Below are 14,801 nucleotides of genomic sequence, written 5' to 3' on the forward strand. Positions count from 1 at the left end.
TCGACCCAAGCCATTATGCTCAATTAATATTTGACAAAGGAGGCAAGAGCATACAATGGCATCAAGATGGTCTCTTCAATAAATGGTTAATTTTGTATCCTGCTACATTGCCAAATTCATTTATTAAGTCTAGTAGTTTTTTGATGGAGTCCTTGGGGTTTTCTGTGTACAATATCATGTCATTTGCCAATAATGACAGTTTCACTTCTTCTTTTCCAGAGGAATTCTTTTTTAAAAACACCATCTTGGTCAAGAAGAAGTTCGTCTCATTTCACTTTTATTCTTGTATTAATTGAGTTTGTTTCTTAGTTGCTTTTTACAATGGTGAAAATTATGCATATGCTTAATTTGCACTATCACCATCAGCAATAATATTTGTTAATATTCCATTAAACCAGCTCTTTAGTTAATATTTCTGGAATCAGGATATGTCTTATAACTGAATACACACACACATGCACACCCGCATACACATACACACACACACCTCTCAGTAAAACCATTTTTGAAATGATGGTGCATCTTAAATAAAACGTAAAAATACATATGACATTATACAAATTGGCACATGTAGCTTTAGATTGTTAGCTTCCTGAGAGCAGGTCTTTCTTTTCTTTTCTTTTTTTTTTCTTCATCTGTTTAAACCCTTTATTAGGTCGTAAACATAAGAAGGTGGGGTAGCAAAGTCCAGTTCCCATTTTGTGAGAAGCAAGAAGCTTACTTTTTACTTTTTGGTGGCAGTAAGCTCTTGGAAAGTGAAGACTGTGTCGTAGTCCGTGTCACATCCTCAGCACCTAGAACAATATCTGCCACCAGGCAGGCTCTTCATAAATATTTGTTAACTAAATGAATAAAACTCTAGCAATGAATTTCACCTGGCATCTTCAGAAGCACTGCAGGATCATGATGCTACATATGGCCCCAAGGATGGACAATTATCAGAATTATGTAAAGGCATTTCAAATATGCAAACAACATGTAAATGAGGAGTCTCTTAGAGATGAAGCCATGATTCAATGGGAGGGGGAGTAGGATGCCAGCAGGGTGAGGCTGAACAGACCAGGGACCAACTGTGATAAAAACATCTAGGCAGAGAGATCACAGGAAGCTCCTCATCAATAAGTTCTAGGAAAAATGTATTCACAGTGAATATAAGAACCCCAAAGTGACTTTTGTTTGTTGTGTGGAAGGTCTTCCTTTCCACAGAAACAGAGGCTAATAATTACTATTTTAAAAGCAAATAATACCTCTGGACTGGTGGTTGTCAAAGAAAAACTTACATATATTAAAACATTTATGCTTTTTTCACGACTGTCACACTGACAGACTTTATCACTTGTACTGCTTTTAAAAGAGCAATAAAGCAAGACTAAATTATTTTATTTATTTATTTTTGGATGTATGCTAAGGATATTTTTATCCTTGGTCAAAGACTAATTTAAAAGCATATTGTTTGGTATGGGAGTGATATGAAATAAAGACAAAACTAAAAGTTTCTATTTGTTCAGTTAAACGTTAAGAATAGACAAGTGCAGCTGGCGTGACTCAGTGGTTGAGCATTGGCCTATGAATCAAGAGGTCACCAGTTCAATTCCTGGTCATGGCATATGCCCGGGTTGCGGGCTCAGTCCCCATGTGGGGCGTGTAAGAGGCAGTCAATCGGTGATTCTCATCATTGAAGTTTCTATCGCTCCCTCTCCCTTTCTCTCTGAATGCAATAAAAATATATTTTAAAAATAAATAAAAATATAATAAAAAAGAATAGACAAAAATAAATAACAAAAAAACACACACACCAAAAAAAATAAATAACATATGTACTACAGTTACAACTTAGGGAAATTTATGAAGAAGATAAATATCTAGGGCAAAGAAAGGAAGACATTCATGCAAGGAAAAGAAGAGGAATAGAAACTTGCCAGGTAGCATTACTAGTGAATCTGGCTGGATGGGGACTGAGTGGATGCAGGATGTCACTCTCTGTAGAGAGGCTGAAGCTACCCAGTGCCAGCTCTTTGTTCCCACGAGACTGGGGCTGTGTTGCCAAATCTTTTTTGTTTTCAAGAGGTACCTGAAAAATGGAATGTCAAATTTTTAAATGTTGGCATCTGTTTCAGGTTTTTATGAAACTTAGAGCAATTCACATAAAATATATCTTTGGGGCTGAATTCTTTAAGGGAAAGAGGGAATGGTAGAGAAGTGCATAGGAATTTTGAGGAAAGTGGAAGACAGCCAGGCAAGGACAAGGAGAAATGAATAAGAGGGGGAAGACTAAGATATAAATAAAGGCCTATTTTTGCTTACCCTGCCTTGTTTCCCTCTCAAACCACATACTCAAAGCCTGGATGAGATCAGTCCTTCCCAAGGCCTCTACACCTGCTCCTGCTCCTGCTTCCCTCTCCCTCTCCATGCTCTTGGGTGAAATGTAAACCTCTTAAGTGGTCCCACCAGTTCCATAGGTAGCATCCACAAATTCTGCTGATGGTTTCAGGCATTCTTCAAAAGTTCCACACAATTCTTTTTTGATCTGCCTAATTTCAGGTTTGTACCTGACTTACCTGACTTGGCATCCTTTCCGAGTTTCCCTGCTCTGTTTAGCTGAGCCAGCTTTCTGGTCCTTGAAACATTAATTTCTTTCCTTTTCTCTCTCCTGCTTTCATTCTTTCCTCCATCCCTACTTTCTTTCTCTATCACATTAAATAATTCTCAGATAACTCTTTTAAGTGGAAAAATCTGCTTCCTCAAGTCCCTTAACCTTGTCTGGGGATGGACACACACACACACACAGACACACACACCCTGGGCATTTTCAAATTTGACATACATTTATCTTGGGTTTTTCAATGAAGTGTTCATAAATGTTTCCAGCTTCCTGTGCATTATTGAATTTTTAAATGCTATCATTCAATTTCCCCCTAAATAATCTCTATAGATTTTTCAGTTTCTTTTTCTAAAATTAAATAACTAGGATAGATTTTTGTTTCATTTTGTTTTCTCTCTCCCACTGGTATGCTTGATATAATTGGTATCTTCACAGATACTTATGTAGGACCCACACTATAATGCACTGGGTAAGGAAATAGGGACCCAAAGAAGAATGAGACATAGCTCTTGATCTCAAGTTGCTTATAATCAAGACTAGAGGCCCATTGCATGACATTTGTGCACTGGGGGAGCGGGGGGCAGGGGGGTCCCTCAGCCCGGCCTGTGCCTTCTCTCAGTCCGGGACCCCTTGGGGGATATCCGCCTGCCAGCTTAGGCCTGATCCCTGGGCCTGCAGTCAGACATCCCTCTCCCAGTCGGGGACTCTCATAGTCTGGGATCCCTCACTCCTTACTGCCTGCCTGTAGCGGAGGCAGGAGAGGCTCCCGCCACTGCTGCTGTGCTCCCCAGCTGTGAGCCTGGCTTCTGGCTGAGTGGTGCTCCCCGTGTGGGAGCGCACTGACCACCAGGGGGAAGCTCTTGCATTGAGCATCTGCCCCCAGGGTGGTCAGTGTGTGTCATAGCGACCGGTGGTTTCACTGTTCAGTCGATTTGCATATTAGGCTTTTATTATATAGGATGGGGAGATAAGATATCACATGAAAAAATAAATAATTTTAAAAGGTCATGTATGCTAAGTGACAGAAATAGCTAGTTCTCCTTCTGACCTTATCACATCCTCAGTGTTTACTACCTCTCTTCCCAAAGCAGAGAACTGAAAAGTACTGCCATGTGGGCACCTCTTCATCCCATTTATGATTTTTTTTTATTTAACTGGGGAAAAGTCTCGCTGCTACTCTCAAAGGAAAAAGAACGATCTTTCTCCTCCAATAATATTTTAGCTCTAGAATAGCGGTTCTCAACCTGTGGGTCGCGATCCCTTTGGGGGTCGAACAACTCTTTCACAGGGGTCGCCTAAGACCATCAGAAAACACATATATAATTACATATTGTTTTTGTGATGAATCACTATGCTTTCATTATGTTCAATTTGTAACAATGAAAATACATCCTGCATATCAGATATTTACATTACGATTCATAACAGTAGCAAAATTACAGTTATGAAGTAGCAATGAAAATAATTTTATGGTTGGGGGTCACCACAACATGAGGAACTGTATTAAAGGGTGGTGGCATTAGGAAGGTTGAGAACCACTGCTCTAGAAGAACTAGATGAAAGAAGAGAATGAGTGAGGCAAAAAAACCGACAACACACAAAAACATGAAAGGACAGGAGACATCTCAAATTGCAGTCATGCTGGTGTCGCTTAGTGGTTGAGTGTTGATCTATGAACCAGGAGGTCATGGTCCAATTCCCGGTCAGGGCACAAGCCCTGGTTGCAGGCTTGATCCCCAGTATGGGGCATGCAGGAGGCAGCTGATAAGTAATTTTCTTTCATCATTGGTGTTTCTATCTCTCCCTCTCTCTTCTTTTCTCTGAAATCAAAACAAATATATTTTAAAAAAAGATTCTCCCTTTGTCTTAAAAAAAATCTATTTCTGCTTGAATTTTTATAAAATCTTATTTTGGAATTTAAAATTTTGTTTAGTTTATAATTAATTTAGCCTATTGTATATTAATTTTGCCTAGAATTTGGTAAGCCTTTTTAATCTATCAATACCTACACTTTATTATTATTTTTACTTTAGGGCATTTTAATTTTTTCCTTCTAATAAATCTTTTACAATTACTTCTGTTCCCATTCTGATTTCTTTTTCAGTGGTGATGACTATTCAAAGGTTGAATATTTTCTTTCACTGTAGCTATCACTTTCTTAGAGAATTTCTCTAGGTTGTTACTGATTAAGTTTTATGCAGTTTTAATTTTGTACTTTACATACTCCAAATGCATATTTTAATTATTATATATTTTACTGTTTTTTGAGGGGTTTTTTGAATTTTTATTTTTCTCTGCCAGCTCAATTTTTATCGTGTCTTTCTCTTGTTCACTGAATCCATAATTTCTTATATTTCATGAGATTTTAAAAAACACACAAACAATATAAACTTTTATTTATTGGATAACTATTATTTAGAGATCGACATCTTCATGTATTTTTAAGGTAATAGCTAAGTTCTATTTTCTTTATCACAGAGGTTTTTTATTTTCTTTTAAAGGTCCCCTTTTACCTATTTCTTTCTGATTTTTCAAACTTGAATGAGGAATTACTTCTCAGGACCTGGTATTTGTAAAGTAATGTGATAGTTTCATTCCCTTTGAGTTTATATATTATCCACATTTTTATTGCTAGAATTCCCTGGTCAGCTCTTAACCTGACAACCACCTTCCGGTGTATAGAAGACATTTAGTTAGGATGGCTTTGTTAGATAGAGTGAGAAATTTCTTCTTCTCTCAGTTTTTATTCTTAATGTATAAGGAAGTAAATTTATTTTTGGAATTTCCACAAAATATTTTGAAATTTGTATAATTTGTTATAGATAGTACATGACCCGTATAACCTCTAGAGGGCATGCTTTGCTCTGACCTAACCAACCTTAATTTACCACCAAAAAGCAGGCACCACCACCTATCCTCTACTAAGTATTTAGCACTAATTGTTGCTTCCTGAACAGATGTAGAAAGAGAGGTAAAGGTGAAGATGGTGGGTAAAATCTACATTATTAAGTAGTTAAATGGTATGTCATCCAGTTCATTTCTATAATACTTAATAGCTGTATCAGAGGTCTTATCAATGATTATTTTATAACCTATATAAGCTATAATCAGGGGTAGATAACTCATCAATAATTTATTTTTACATCTTTCTATTGCTCTTTTAACTTCCATCACTTTTTCCTTTTTTTGTATGGGAAGATAAATATCTGTCAGTTTCAGTTAGCTAGCATCATAATGACCTAATTGTTTTAATATTTCACTTAAATGTTGTTTTAAGCCTCTTTACGCTTTGAGGAGAATAGTTCTTATTTTTTGAACTAAAAAAAAAACGAATAGATGTGAACTTCAAGCTCAAAATCATGCAAACTGTCATTGGCATTCCCAGAGGTGCTTAATTGCCTGTGGGAAAGACTTGTTTTGTCTGCAAATCATCTGAATGTTCATGAAAATTCATAGAAGTCAATTTTGTGTCTCACTCTGGGTAGTGAGACAGTTTCTTAGGCTTCCCAGACGTAAGTAATGTGTAGAAATGGTCACTTAGAGTGTCTTTAAACAAATGCCTTAGATGCTTGTGAAAAGTACAAACATTTCTAGAAGCTTAATGATAATGCATATCCATTCTCTACCTCAAACTTTAAAATGTTTCTTGCACAAAAGCTCTCAGGATATAACCTCTTACTGGCTTTGCAAAAGATTCCCAGGAACTGAGAGGATATATTCACTTTGTCTTGGATGTCACATTCAAGAATAGCTCATTTTATTGTGCTTTGCTTTATTATGTTTTGCAGATATTGTGTTTTTTATAAATTGAAGGTTTGTGGCAACCTTACATTGAGCAAGTCAATCGGCACCATTTTACCAACCAGCTCAGATGGTGGAAATATCTTTTAATTAAGGTATGTACATTATTTTTCTAGACAATGTTATTGTACACTTAATAGACTACAGTGTAGTGTAAACATAACTTTTATATTCACCAGAAACCAAAAATATCACATGCGTTGTTTTATTGCCATATTCACTTTATTTATTTTTAAAATATATTTTTATTGATTTCAAAAAGAAACCAAAAATATCACATGCATTGTTTTATTGCCATATTCACTTTATTTATTTATTTTTAAAATATATTTTTATTGATTTCAACAAGGAAGAGAGAGGGACAGAGAGATAGAAATGTCAATGACGATAGAGAACCATTGATCAGCTGCCTCCTGCACGCCTCCTACTGGGGATCGAACCAGGGCATGTGTCCTCACCAGGAATTGAACCTTGACCACTGAGTACACTAAGCAAGGCCATATTCTCTCTATTTCAGTGGTCTGGAACGAACCTGAGAGATGCCTGTAATCATATTCTTAATCTAATCAGAATAATCCACTTAGCTTTTTTCAAATGTGAATTCCTTTTGTATGTAGGCTCAGGAATATCACATTGTAGTGCAGGCTTTTATTCTAGAAGGAAGTAGCCTATGTTTCCTCATTGATCTGGTTCTAGTTCTCTCATCCTCACCTTGATTTTTCATATTCTCACAGGTTCTCACATTGCTCAGCATGAACATAGAGGTTTCAGGTGTGGGTTTCTATGCTATGGGATTTGTATATTGCACCTTTTACTTTTCAATACTCTATCCTTTCTCAGTTATTATAATTTTCTTCATTTGAATTGATTTGTTGTTGATCTCCCAACTTTATTACTGTCATTGTTTATTAATGTAGCATCAGAGATGCACCTTGTATTTTATACAGTTGTTAAATACAAATAAGATGGGTAATTGCTTGGCGGGTAGAACTTCTCCCTTAGAATATGATGGTTTCAGAGTACCTGTGATACCTAAATAGCTATGACACTTCTAATGGAGATAAAAGGCTCTCATGAAAGATTGCCAGTATGACAAGATCACAAAGTACCCATCTTATGCCATGGTGATAAGAACACCACATCTGATATTTACTTATTTTAGAGAAGTGGTGTACCTTCTAGTCCTTTTTAAAAATTATATGTCATTATGCATTGATACGCATAGGAAAATATATTTATAATCTCATATATTTACTCCCCAAATAGTAGGATAGTAAAAAAAAAAAATCATTATAGCTCAGAACCCCAGGGGCAGCTAGTAAGAGAAACATAATGTTCGATTTGCAGGGAGCTTCTCAGCTTGCTTCTGTGTACAGTAAAATATTTTACTGAGCAAAGTAAATCAAGGAGAAGGAAGCATAATGTGAGATAGAATACATATACTTAAAACTCTAAAGATGTTCTTCAACATATAAAATGACCAGACAAAACCCAAAAGATCTAAATTTGCATTACTCTCCATAATATGTTTGAAAAAAATTAATTCCATTTTTAGTGCCAGAATTAAATTAAGGTATTTATACATGGCTGCAGTCTCCATATTCTCCTGAGAGAGCAATTAAAGTCACAAAATAAACCCACCACTTGTAAATATTCAGCCAAGCAGTTGGCAAGCACTTTGCCTATGATCTTCACCTTCCTTAAGCAGCTGAAGCCTTTGTGATTTTAAATCCAAGGTTAAAAAAATGTTTTGGAATGCTTCCTAGGGTGTGAACTTTTTGGATTCTTTCCTATTATCTTTGCCCAGTAATCCTATAGTGTTTGTTACTGTGCCCTTGGGTGTTCAGAGAGAAAGCCATTAAATCAAGGTGTAGTCCTTGTTTTGTAATGGAAGCTGGCCCAACAATCAGCTCATGTCTGGAAGATCACAATATTATCATACTTACTAATTATTTTTTCATTCTGTTCTTAACATAATAGTTTTAAATTTAATATATTAAACTTGTAGTCTGACTAGAGGCTATGAGTATAACGGGTATTTGTGGAGCATAAATTAAATTCTGTTGTAATCATAACATACTCTATAATACATGGAATAAGGGGTTGGGCACACTAAGTTGCTTGAAGGAGCAAGAAGAGAGAGGCATAGAACCCTTAATTCTATTAATTTAAGGAGCATTTTCCTTTTGGCAAAGTTTTGAATTTATTCATTATTTTCCTAAATTCTAAGTGAACTGTATTTAGCAATGGAGAATTAGAGTGAGTTTAGTTTGAAATTCTACTCATAGCCCATAATTTTAGCCCTTGTAAAAATTACTATTTAAGCAGAATCTCTACCATATTCTTTTTTAAAAAAATTAATTTAAATTCTTTATTTTTTAAAGTATTACATGAGTCTCCTTTTCCCCCTCATTGACCTCTCCCCAGCCACTCCCACCCTACCATATTCTTATGGACCTTGTTTTCATAAAATTTCCAGGTTCTCATAGTTCCCTAGCATGAAGACTTGGCATGGGATTTTGCAGTGATCCACACCCCCCTTTAAAGGAAACGGTTGTGTGCTCTGACTCTGCTGATGGGGAGTCCTAGGCAGCCTGCTTTGTACCAGTTCTGCTCTTCCCTCCACTCCAACCTGTGGTATTTCCAGATGTGGTTTAGAGCCAAGACAGGTGGAATTGATGGGCACCTAACCCAAGGACAGTCAAACAGTAGGCTGATGACTAGAAGATGGTTCCCTGTGGAAAGTTTGGCAAAGTCTACCTGAGCCGATTAGTTCTTGCTATGGGTCATGTCAGTTAGGAAGTTCAGAGGCAGTTAGTAGAGGGAGCCAAAGCTAAATGGCTATGGGTATAGCCAAAGTGTAAACAGAAGCTATGAGAAGGAAACAAAGATAAACAGAGGTGAAGAGGTTGGGTGGTAACCAAAAAAGAAAGAAGTGCTGAGGGAGGAGCTTTCACATTGGTGCTGAAACCCTGGGGCGAGATCCAGATTCCTGCCCTTCAGTTTCCTAACCGCCTTATACTCTGGTCCACCTTCCAGTTCCAGGAGCTCTATTCCACTCCTGTTCTTCTTGAGACCCAACTAGATTGGCTTTCTCTTGGTATCCCTGAGGTTGGCCAGAGACAGGGTTCTTTCTTATGTTACTGGTATGGCCTACTTCACCACCTTGGGGGTAACAAAGGAGTTCATATTTATTTTATCTTTCAATTTAATATTGGCTTGAACACTCATGTGCTCAAGTTGCTAGAAAGTCCAGTTCCTTATTTATGAAGTTGTCAGCTCATTCGTCAAGTTAAAAATTACTCATAACCTCTGGGGACTGACTTACTTCAAGGAATAGTCATACCTCCAAATTCTCATTAAGAAAGAAAAGGTCTTTGTCTTCAGATGACTTTGCTTCTGTTATAGCCACATGCTGCTGTTAAAAATGGAAGGTCTTGCAATTTTCTATGCTGTCCAATTTATTGTTATAATGACACCACTGCAGATGTATTAGTAGTTTTTAAATATAGGGAGAGGTCTCCTCCCATAGTGTTAAGTCTATCTGTGGTCACATTAGTATTGTTACCAATATGAATGCTCTTTAACCATGAGGGTTGGGGCAGATGAGGGTGTTCCAGACTTGGGCTACCAAGTTCAACTCTTTGGTTCACACTCACATTATAATCAAAACATGGGCACCTATCAGGGAGCTAGCTCAGCAAGGGAGTCAAGTCACAGCCACTTGCTCTACTGCAATTAGCCCTTCCACCATGACCTGTGATTCAGCTCACCAATCCATATGCTTTTCCCCTAATGGTGAAGTCCCCCTTTAGGATATGGCAAGTCATTCTCATCTGTGGGACTATATTGATCAATTAGAAAGTTCTTAATAATCTCAAAAGAGATGAGGTTGAAAGGGCGAGGACTACGCCCTCCATCTTGCCCCAGGGTAAGGGCTATGCCCTCCATCTTACCTTGGCCATGTGCTCGGCAAGGCTTCTTCCCAGAAGCCCAAGCCTCTGCTAGCCACACCCAGGACTTTTTTAAACTAAGCAATGACAATCAAGGGAAGTCGCCATAGATATGACCACATCCTGTGTAACAAGACACCGACTTGCGCCTGGCCAATCGGCAGGGCCCACAGTCCTTTCTCCTCCCCTTACTCCAACCCCCCTATAAAACCTCTCTCCACACAGAGTTCTCTCTCTCTGCTTCCTGCTGCTGTGTCGGCGAGGTGGGGGAGCCGAGCTAGCTCGAATAAAGACTCTTATGCTTTAGCATTGGACCTGGCTGGCTCCCTGGTGTGGTTTCTTGGGGATCCTGAGATCTGGGCATAACAAGGTCAAGCTCTCAATATCTGTTTTCCCAGAGGCCTCTTTAATCTTTAACTCCTGTGCAATTTTGCTCACACTTCCTCCATAGAAAACAGCTCTCCACACCAGGGTGTATTAGTAAGAGTGGCTTTCATCTGGTAACATACCTGTAATGCTGCACCCTTCCCCGAAGGCTTGGGATACCCGCTTGCTTTCCACATGTATATGATTAAGAAATTCACTTAATAAAGAAGATATGTTCCAAGTTCATTAAAAAGGAAATCCATGCAATGGATTCAAAGTTCAAAAGGTACAAAAGAGTTTAAATCTCTTTCTCACACTGTCCTCTGATCATCTAGTTCTCCTATCATAAAGAATATGTATATTATTTAATGATACTATGCACACATATATACATATACATAAACACATGCTACCATCCTATACATATACATAATTCTACATTTTGCTTTGTTCACTTTACAAGATCAGTTCCTTAACTGTATATATAAAAAGTTGTTTTGCGCTAGCTGGTTTGGCCTGCGGACTGAAGGGTCCCAAGGTTTGATTCTGGTCAAGGGCACATGCCTGGGTTGTAGGCTTGATCCCCAATGTGGGGCGTGCAGGAGGCAGCCGATCAATGATTCTCTCTCATCATTCTCTCTCATCATTGATGTTTCTCTCTCTCCCTTCCTCTCTGAAATCAATTAAAAAATAATTTTTTAAAAGTTATCTTACTTTTTTTAAAGGTGGCATATATTCTATCATATACACGGAGTATAATCTAGTCACACATCTATTAATAAATATTAAGTTATTGCCATTCTTTTGCTATTATAAATAATGCTGTAATGCATATTTTACTTATATTACTTAGCACATGTATAACATACATATAGGAAAACAGGTGCATTGAGCCATGATTCCCAGCAATGATAAAGTAAGCAGGCAGGCCAGCCTAGTGGGCGGGACTCAGGGCTCCAGATCCACAGAATTTTTTTGAGCAAAGGTTTGAACTCAAACACTGAGACAGATAGCCTCAAATAGTAATAACTCTGAAGCAGGGACAGTAATTGCGGGTTTGATTTGGGAAATATTAATCAAACGTATTTAGAATATCAACAACAGCTTTTATCTACCTTTAATTTTTAAGGCCTCTTTCCATCACATATTTCTGATTCATGTATTTGATAAATATTAATATGTGTAATTTTTGTATACCTTATATTATTAGGCATTAGAAAGCTTAAAGAATTGGAGGCAATTGTTCTTGAGATTTTGGAACTTACAAATTGGCATGAGAATTGATGAGTGAAGAAAACATGAATGTGTGAAAAAAGAACATATCTGCAAGGATATGTATCAGCTAAGGTATTGCAAATTGTATTTATAAATGTGTAGAAGTCACTGAGCTTTTAAAAGTGGAAAGTAGATTAAAGAGCAAATATTACTCTGTTTACAAAACCATTTATCATTGTTGAAAGTTTAGGAAACAGATAAGCAAAAAAGAGAAGAAAAACATAATAGCACACTGGAGAGATTAATTTTGAGCATGTAGTTTTTCTTTCCCTCTTCCTCTGACTCAAACTGTACATTATACGTACTGCTCGATAACCTTTTTTTTCACTTAATAATAGACTAGAGACATCTTTCCATGCCATTGCATGTTCACCTAAAACATTTGTGGGGTTTTTTTTTTTATAGAGATTAAACCATGCCTATTTAACTAATTCTATATTGCTAAAATTTTGGGTAGTTTGTAAATGTTCAAGATGATAAACAATGGTACTAAATCATTATATGCATCTTTATTTTGTTAGAATACATTGAGTAATTGAAATTGATGAGTTAAGAGCCCTTTCTAAGGCTTTTAATATTTATTTATCTAATCAATTTCTACATGGAAACAATACTCTGATTTATACTCCCATATGGCCTTGCTAATAGTAGATAACATTATTTATAAACATGTTGTTAATTTGATATCTAAAACAGTAAGTCACTTTTATTTGAATTATCCACATTGCTAGTGAGATTAAATATCTTTTCACAAATATCTTTGCCTTGTATATTTCTTGGGGCAACTTTTCATGGGATACAGTTTTGAGTCAAGTGTTAGGAGAAAAAAATTGAAATAGTTTTGTGATCACTTGGCAAATTGAGAATTATTTATTAGATTAGTATTTTTAAGCTAGTTTTGATTTGAAATTTTAAATCACATCCACTTTTCTTCATTGAATAATCTCTACATATTGTAATGTAATGAAAATACAGAAATACAAAAAAAAAAAAAAAAACCCACAAAAAAGCCACACCATAGTTTCAGAAATTTTCGGTCAGAATGATATTTACAGGACATTGCTGACAAAAATATAGCAGCTTGGTTTCAATATTAATAATTTTCATATTCCCTTCCCCAACAATATTTCATAAAGATAGATAACATGTGTACAATTCTGATTGTTGATGTAGTTCCACTTAGTTTTTGCTTTTGTTGTTTATGTTGCAATTGGTGACCTGACACAGTTTCTACTGAGTGGTACAGGCAAAAGCCTGTGTGAAGTGAGTAAAAGAGAAAATGAAGTTCAGGACATAAAATTAAGTTTCTGAACATTCTGGAATAAAGAAATGAGGCAATAACTAAAGGAGAATTTGTAAACAAAGCAGGGATTTTATTTTTTTACAGATCTTTCTATATAAAAGCCTAAGCGACAATTATGACTGGATGACCGGATGACCGGCTGGTAACTATGATGCGCACTGAAACAAAGCAGGGATTTTATTTTTTTACAGATCTCTCTATATAAAAGCCTAAGCGACAATTACGACTGGATGACTGGATGACCGGCTGGTAACAGTGCTGTGAGAGCGCACTGACCACCAGGGGGCAGACACTCAATGCAGGAGCTGCCCCGTGGTGGTCAGTGTGCTCTCACAGCCAACCTCCCTCAGCTGGCCAACTTCCCACGGTCCCTCCCTGCTCCCGCCCCAGCTGGCTGGCCCCGGTCGGCCCCAATAAGGACTGGGCAAGACGGCCTGGATCAGTCCCAAACGCTGGCCAGGCCGAGAGACCACACCTGTGCACGAATTCGTGCACTGGGCCTCTAGTATTATAATATGTTTATATGCTAATGGCATTAATCTAAGTGAGAGGAAAAATGATAATGGAAAAAAGGAAGGATAAATATTAGAGTGACATCTTTGAGTAGGTAAGAAGAGGTCAAATCCAGACACAGGAGAAAGGGTAGGACTTTGAGAAGAGCATGGGTTGTTCATTTCTAGCATGAAGTAAAAAGGCTGATTCAAAGCAGATATGGTGATGGGAGTTTGAAAAATTTCTCATATGATCTCATCTGTCTTTTCAGAGAAATAGGAAATAATATCATCAGCAGAGGGTCGTGATGGTGTTGGAAATTTGAGGACATGGAATAATTATCTAAGTGGGAGACTGAATGGACCATGAAGACAGAATGATTAAGGGGCAAGGGTCCTCTTGAGGTTAGAGATTATGGAGTAAAAGAAAGAAGGGTAAAAGCATGGTTGTGTGTTTTTCTTCAGCGCCATTCAGTTGTCCAGATACAAAGGTGGGGAGTTGTACTTCATTACCACTGGGATTTAGCCAGGTGAGTTTAAAGGAAGGAGAGAAGAGTAGTAAGTTGGGAGTTACATGGAAAAGAGTGGTTATAATTATGAACTATGTTATTTAATTTGTTTAGGGATGGAAGTGAGGACCTGATGGAGATGAGGGACAATGAAAAGGATATTGGGATCAATGGATTGTAGGCAAATGATTGATGAAATATCTACTTAAGGGTGGGAGAATAAAATATTGGAGGTTTTGGTTAAAGAGTTTGTGGAAGGAATACAGATCAAAGTATAGGCCTGTCTCATCTAATCCAGTTTGAATTCTGGGGTCTTTTACATACATAACCCAGTCTGGGTACCCAATTGCTTCATGTTCAAATTCTTTTCATTGTCTCTAAACTATCCCACCCACCGAGAGCAGTAAGAAGTAACTTTCTGAAGTGTCATTTTGATCTTGCTACTCAAATCTTTAGAAGTCTACAATGATTCCAGTCCATTTTCAAATCAAATGTTGATGT

At 37.2% G+C, this 14,801-nt stretch overlaps 1 long non-coding RNA gene across 1 annotated transcript in view; it reads left to right on the forward strand.

Annotated features, from left to right (window-relative positions):
- LOC106724411 overlaps positions 1 to 14,216 on the forward strand; it is a 64,182-nt gene extending 49,966 nt beyond the window's left edge. The window contains exons 6-9 of the long non-coding RNA XR_001360199.1: positions 6,391 to 6,498; positions 10,808 to 11,008; positions 11,933 to 12,069; positions 14,064 to 14,216. This is a non-coding gene — a long non-coding RNA (uncharacterized LOC106724411). The remainder of the gene's footprint in view (positions 1 to 6,390; positions 6,499 to 10,807; positions 11,009 to 11,932; positions 12,070 to 14,063) is intronic.
- The last annotated feature ends 585 nt before the right edge of the window (positions 14,217 to 14,801 follow it).

The sequence above is a fragment of the Myotis brandtii genome, unplaced genomic scaffold (genome assembly GCF_000412655.1).
Source record: "Myotis brandtii unplaced genomic scaffold, ASM41265v1 scaffold822, whole genome shotgun sequence".
NCBI classification, from domain to species: domain Eukaryota; kingdom Metazoa; phylum Chordata; class Mammalia; order Chiroptera; family Vespertilionidae; genus Myotis; species Myotis brandtii.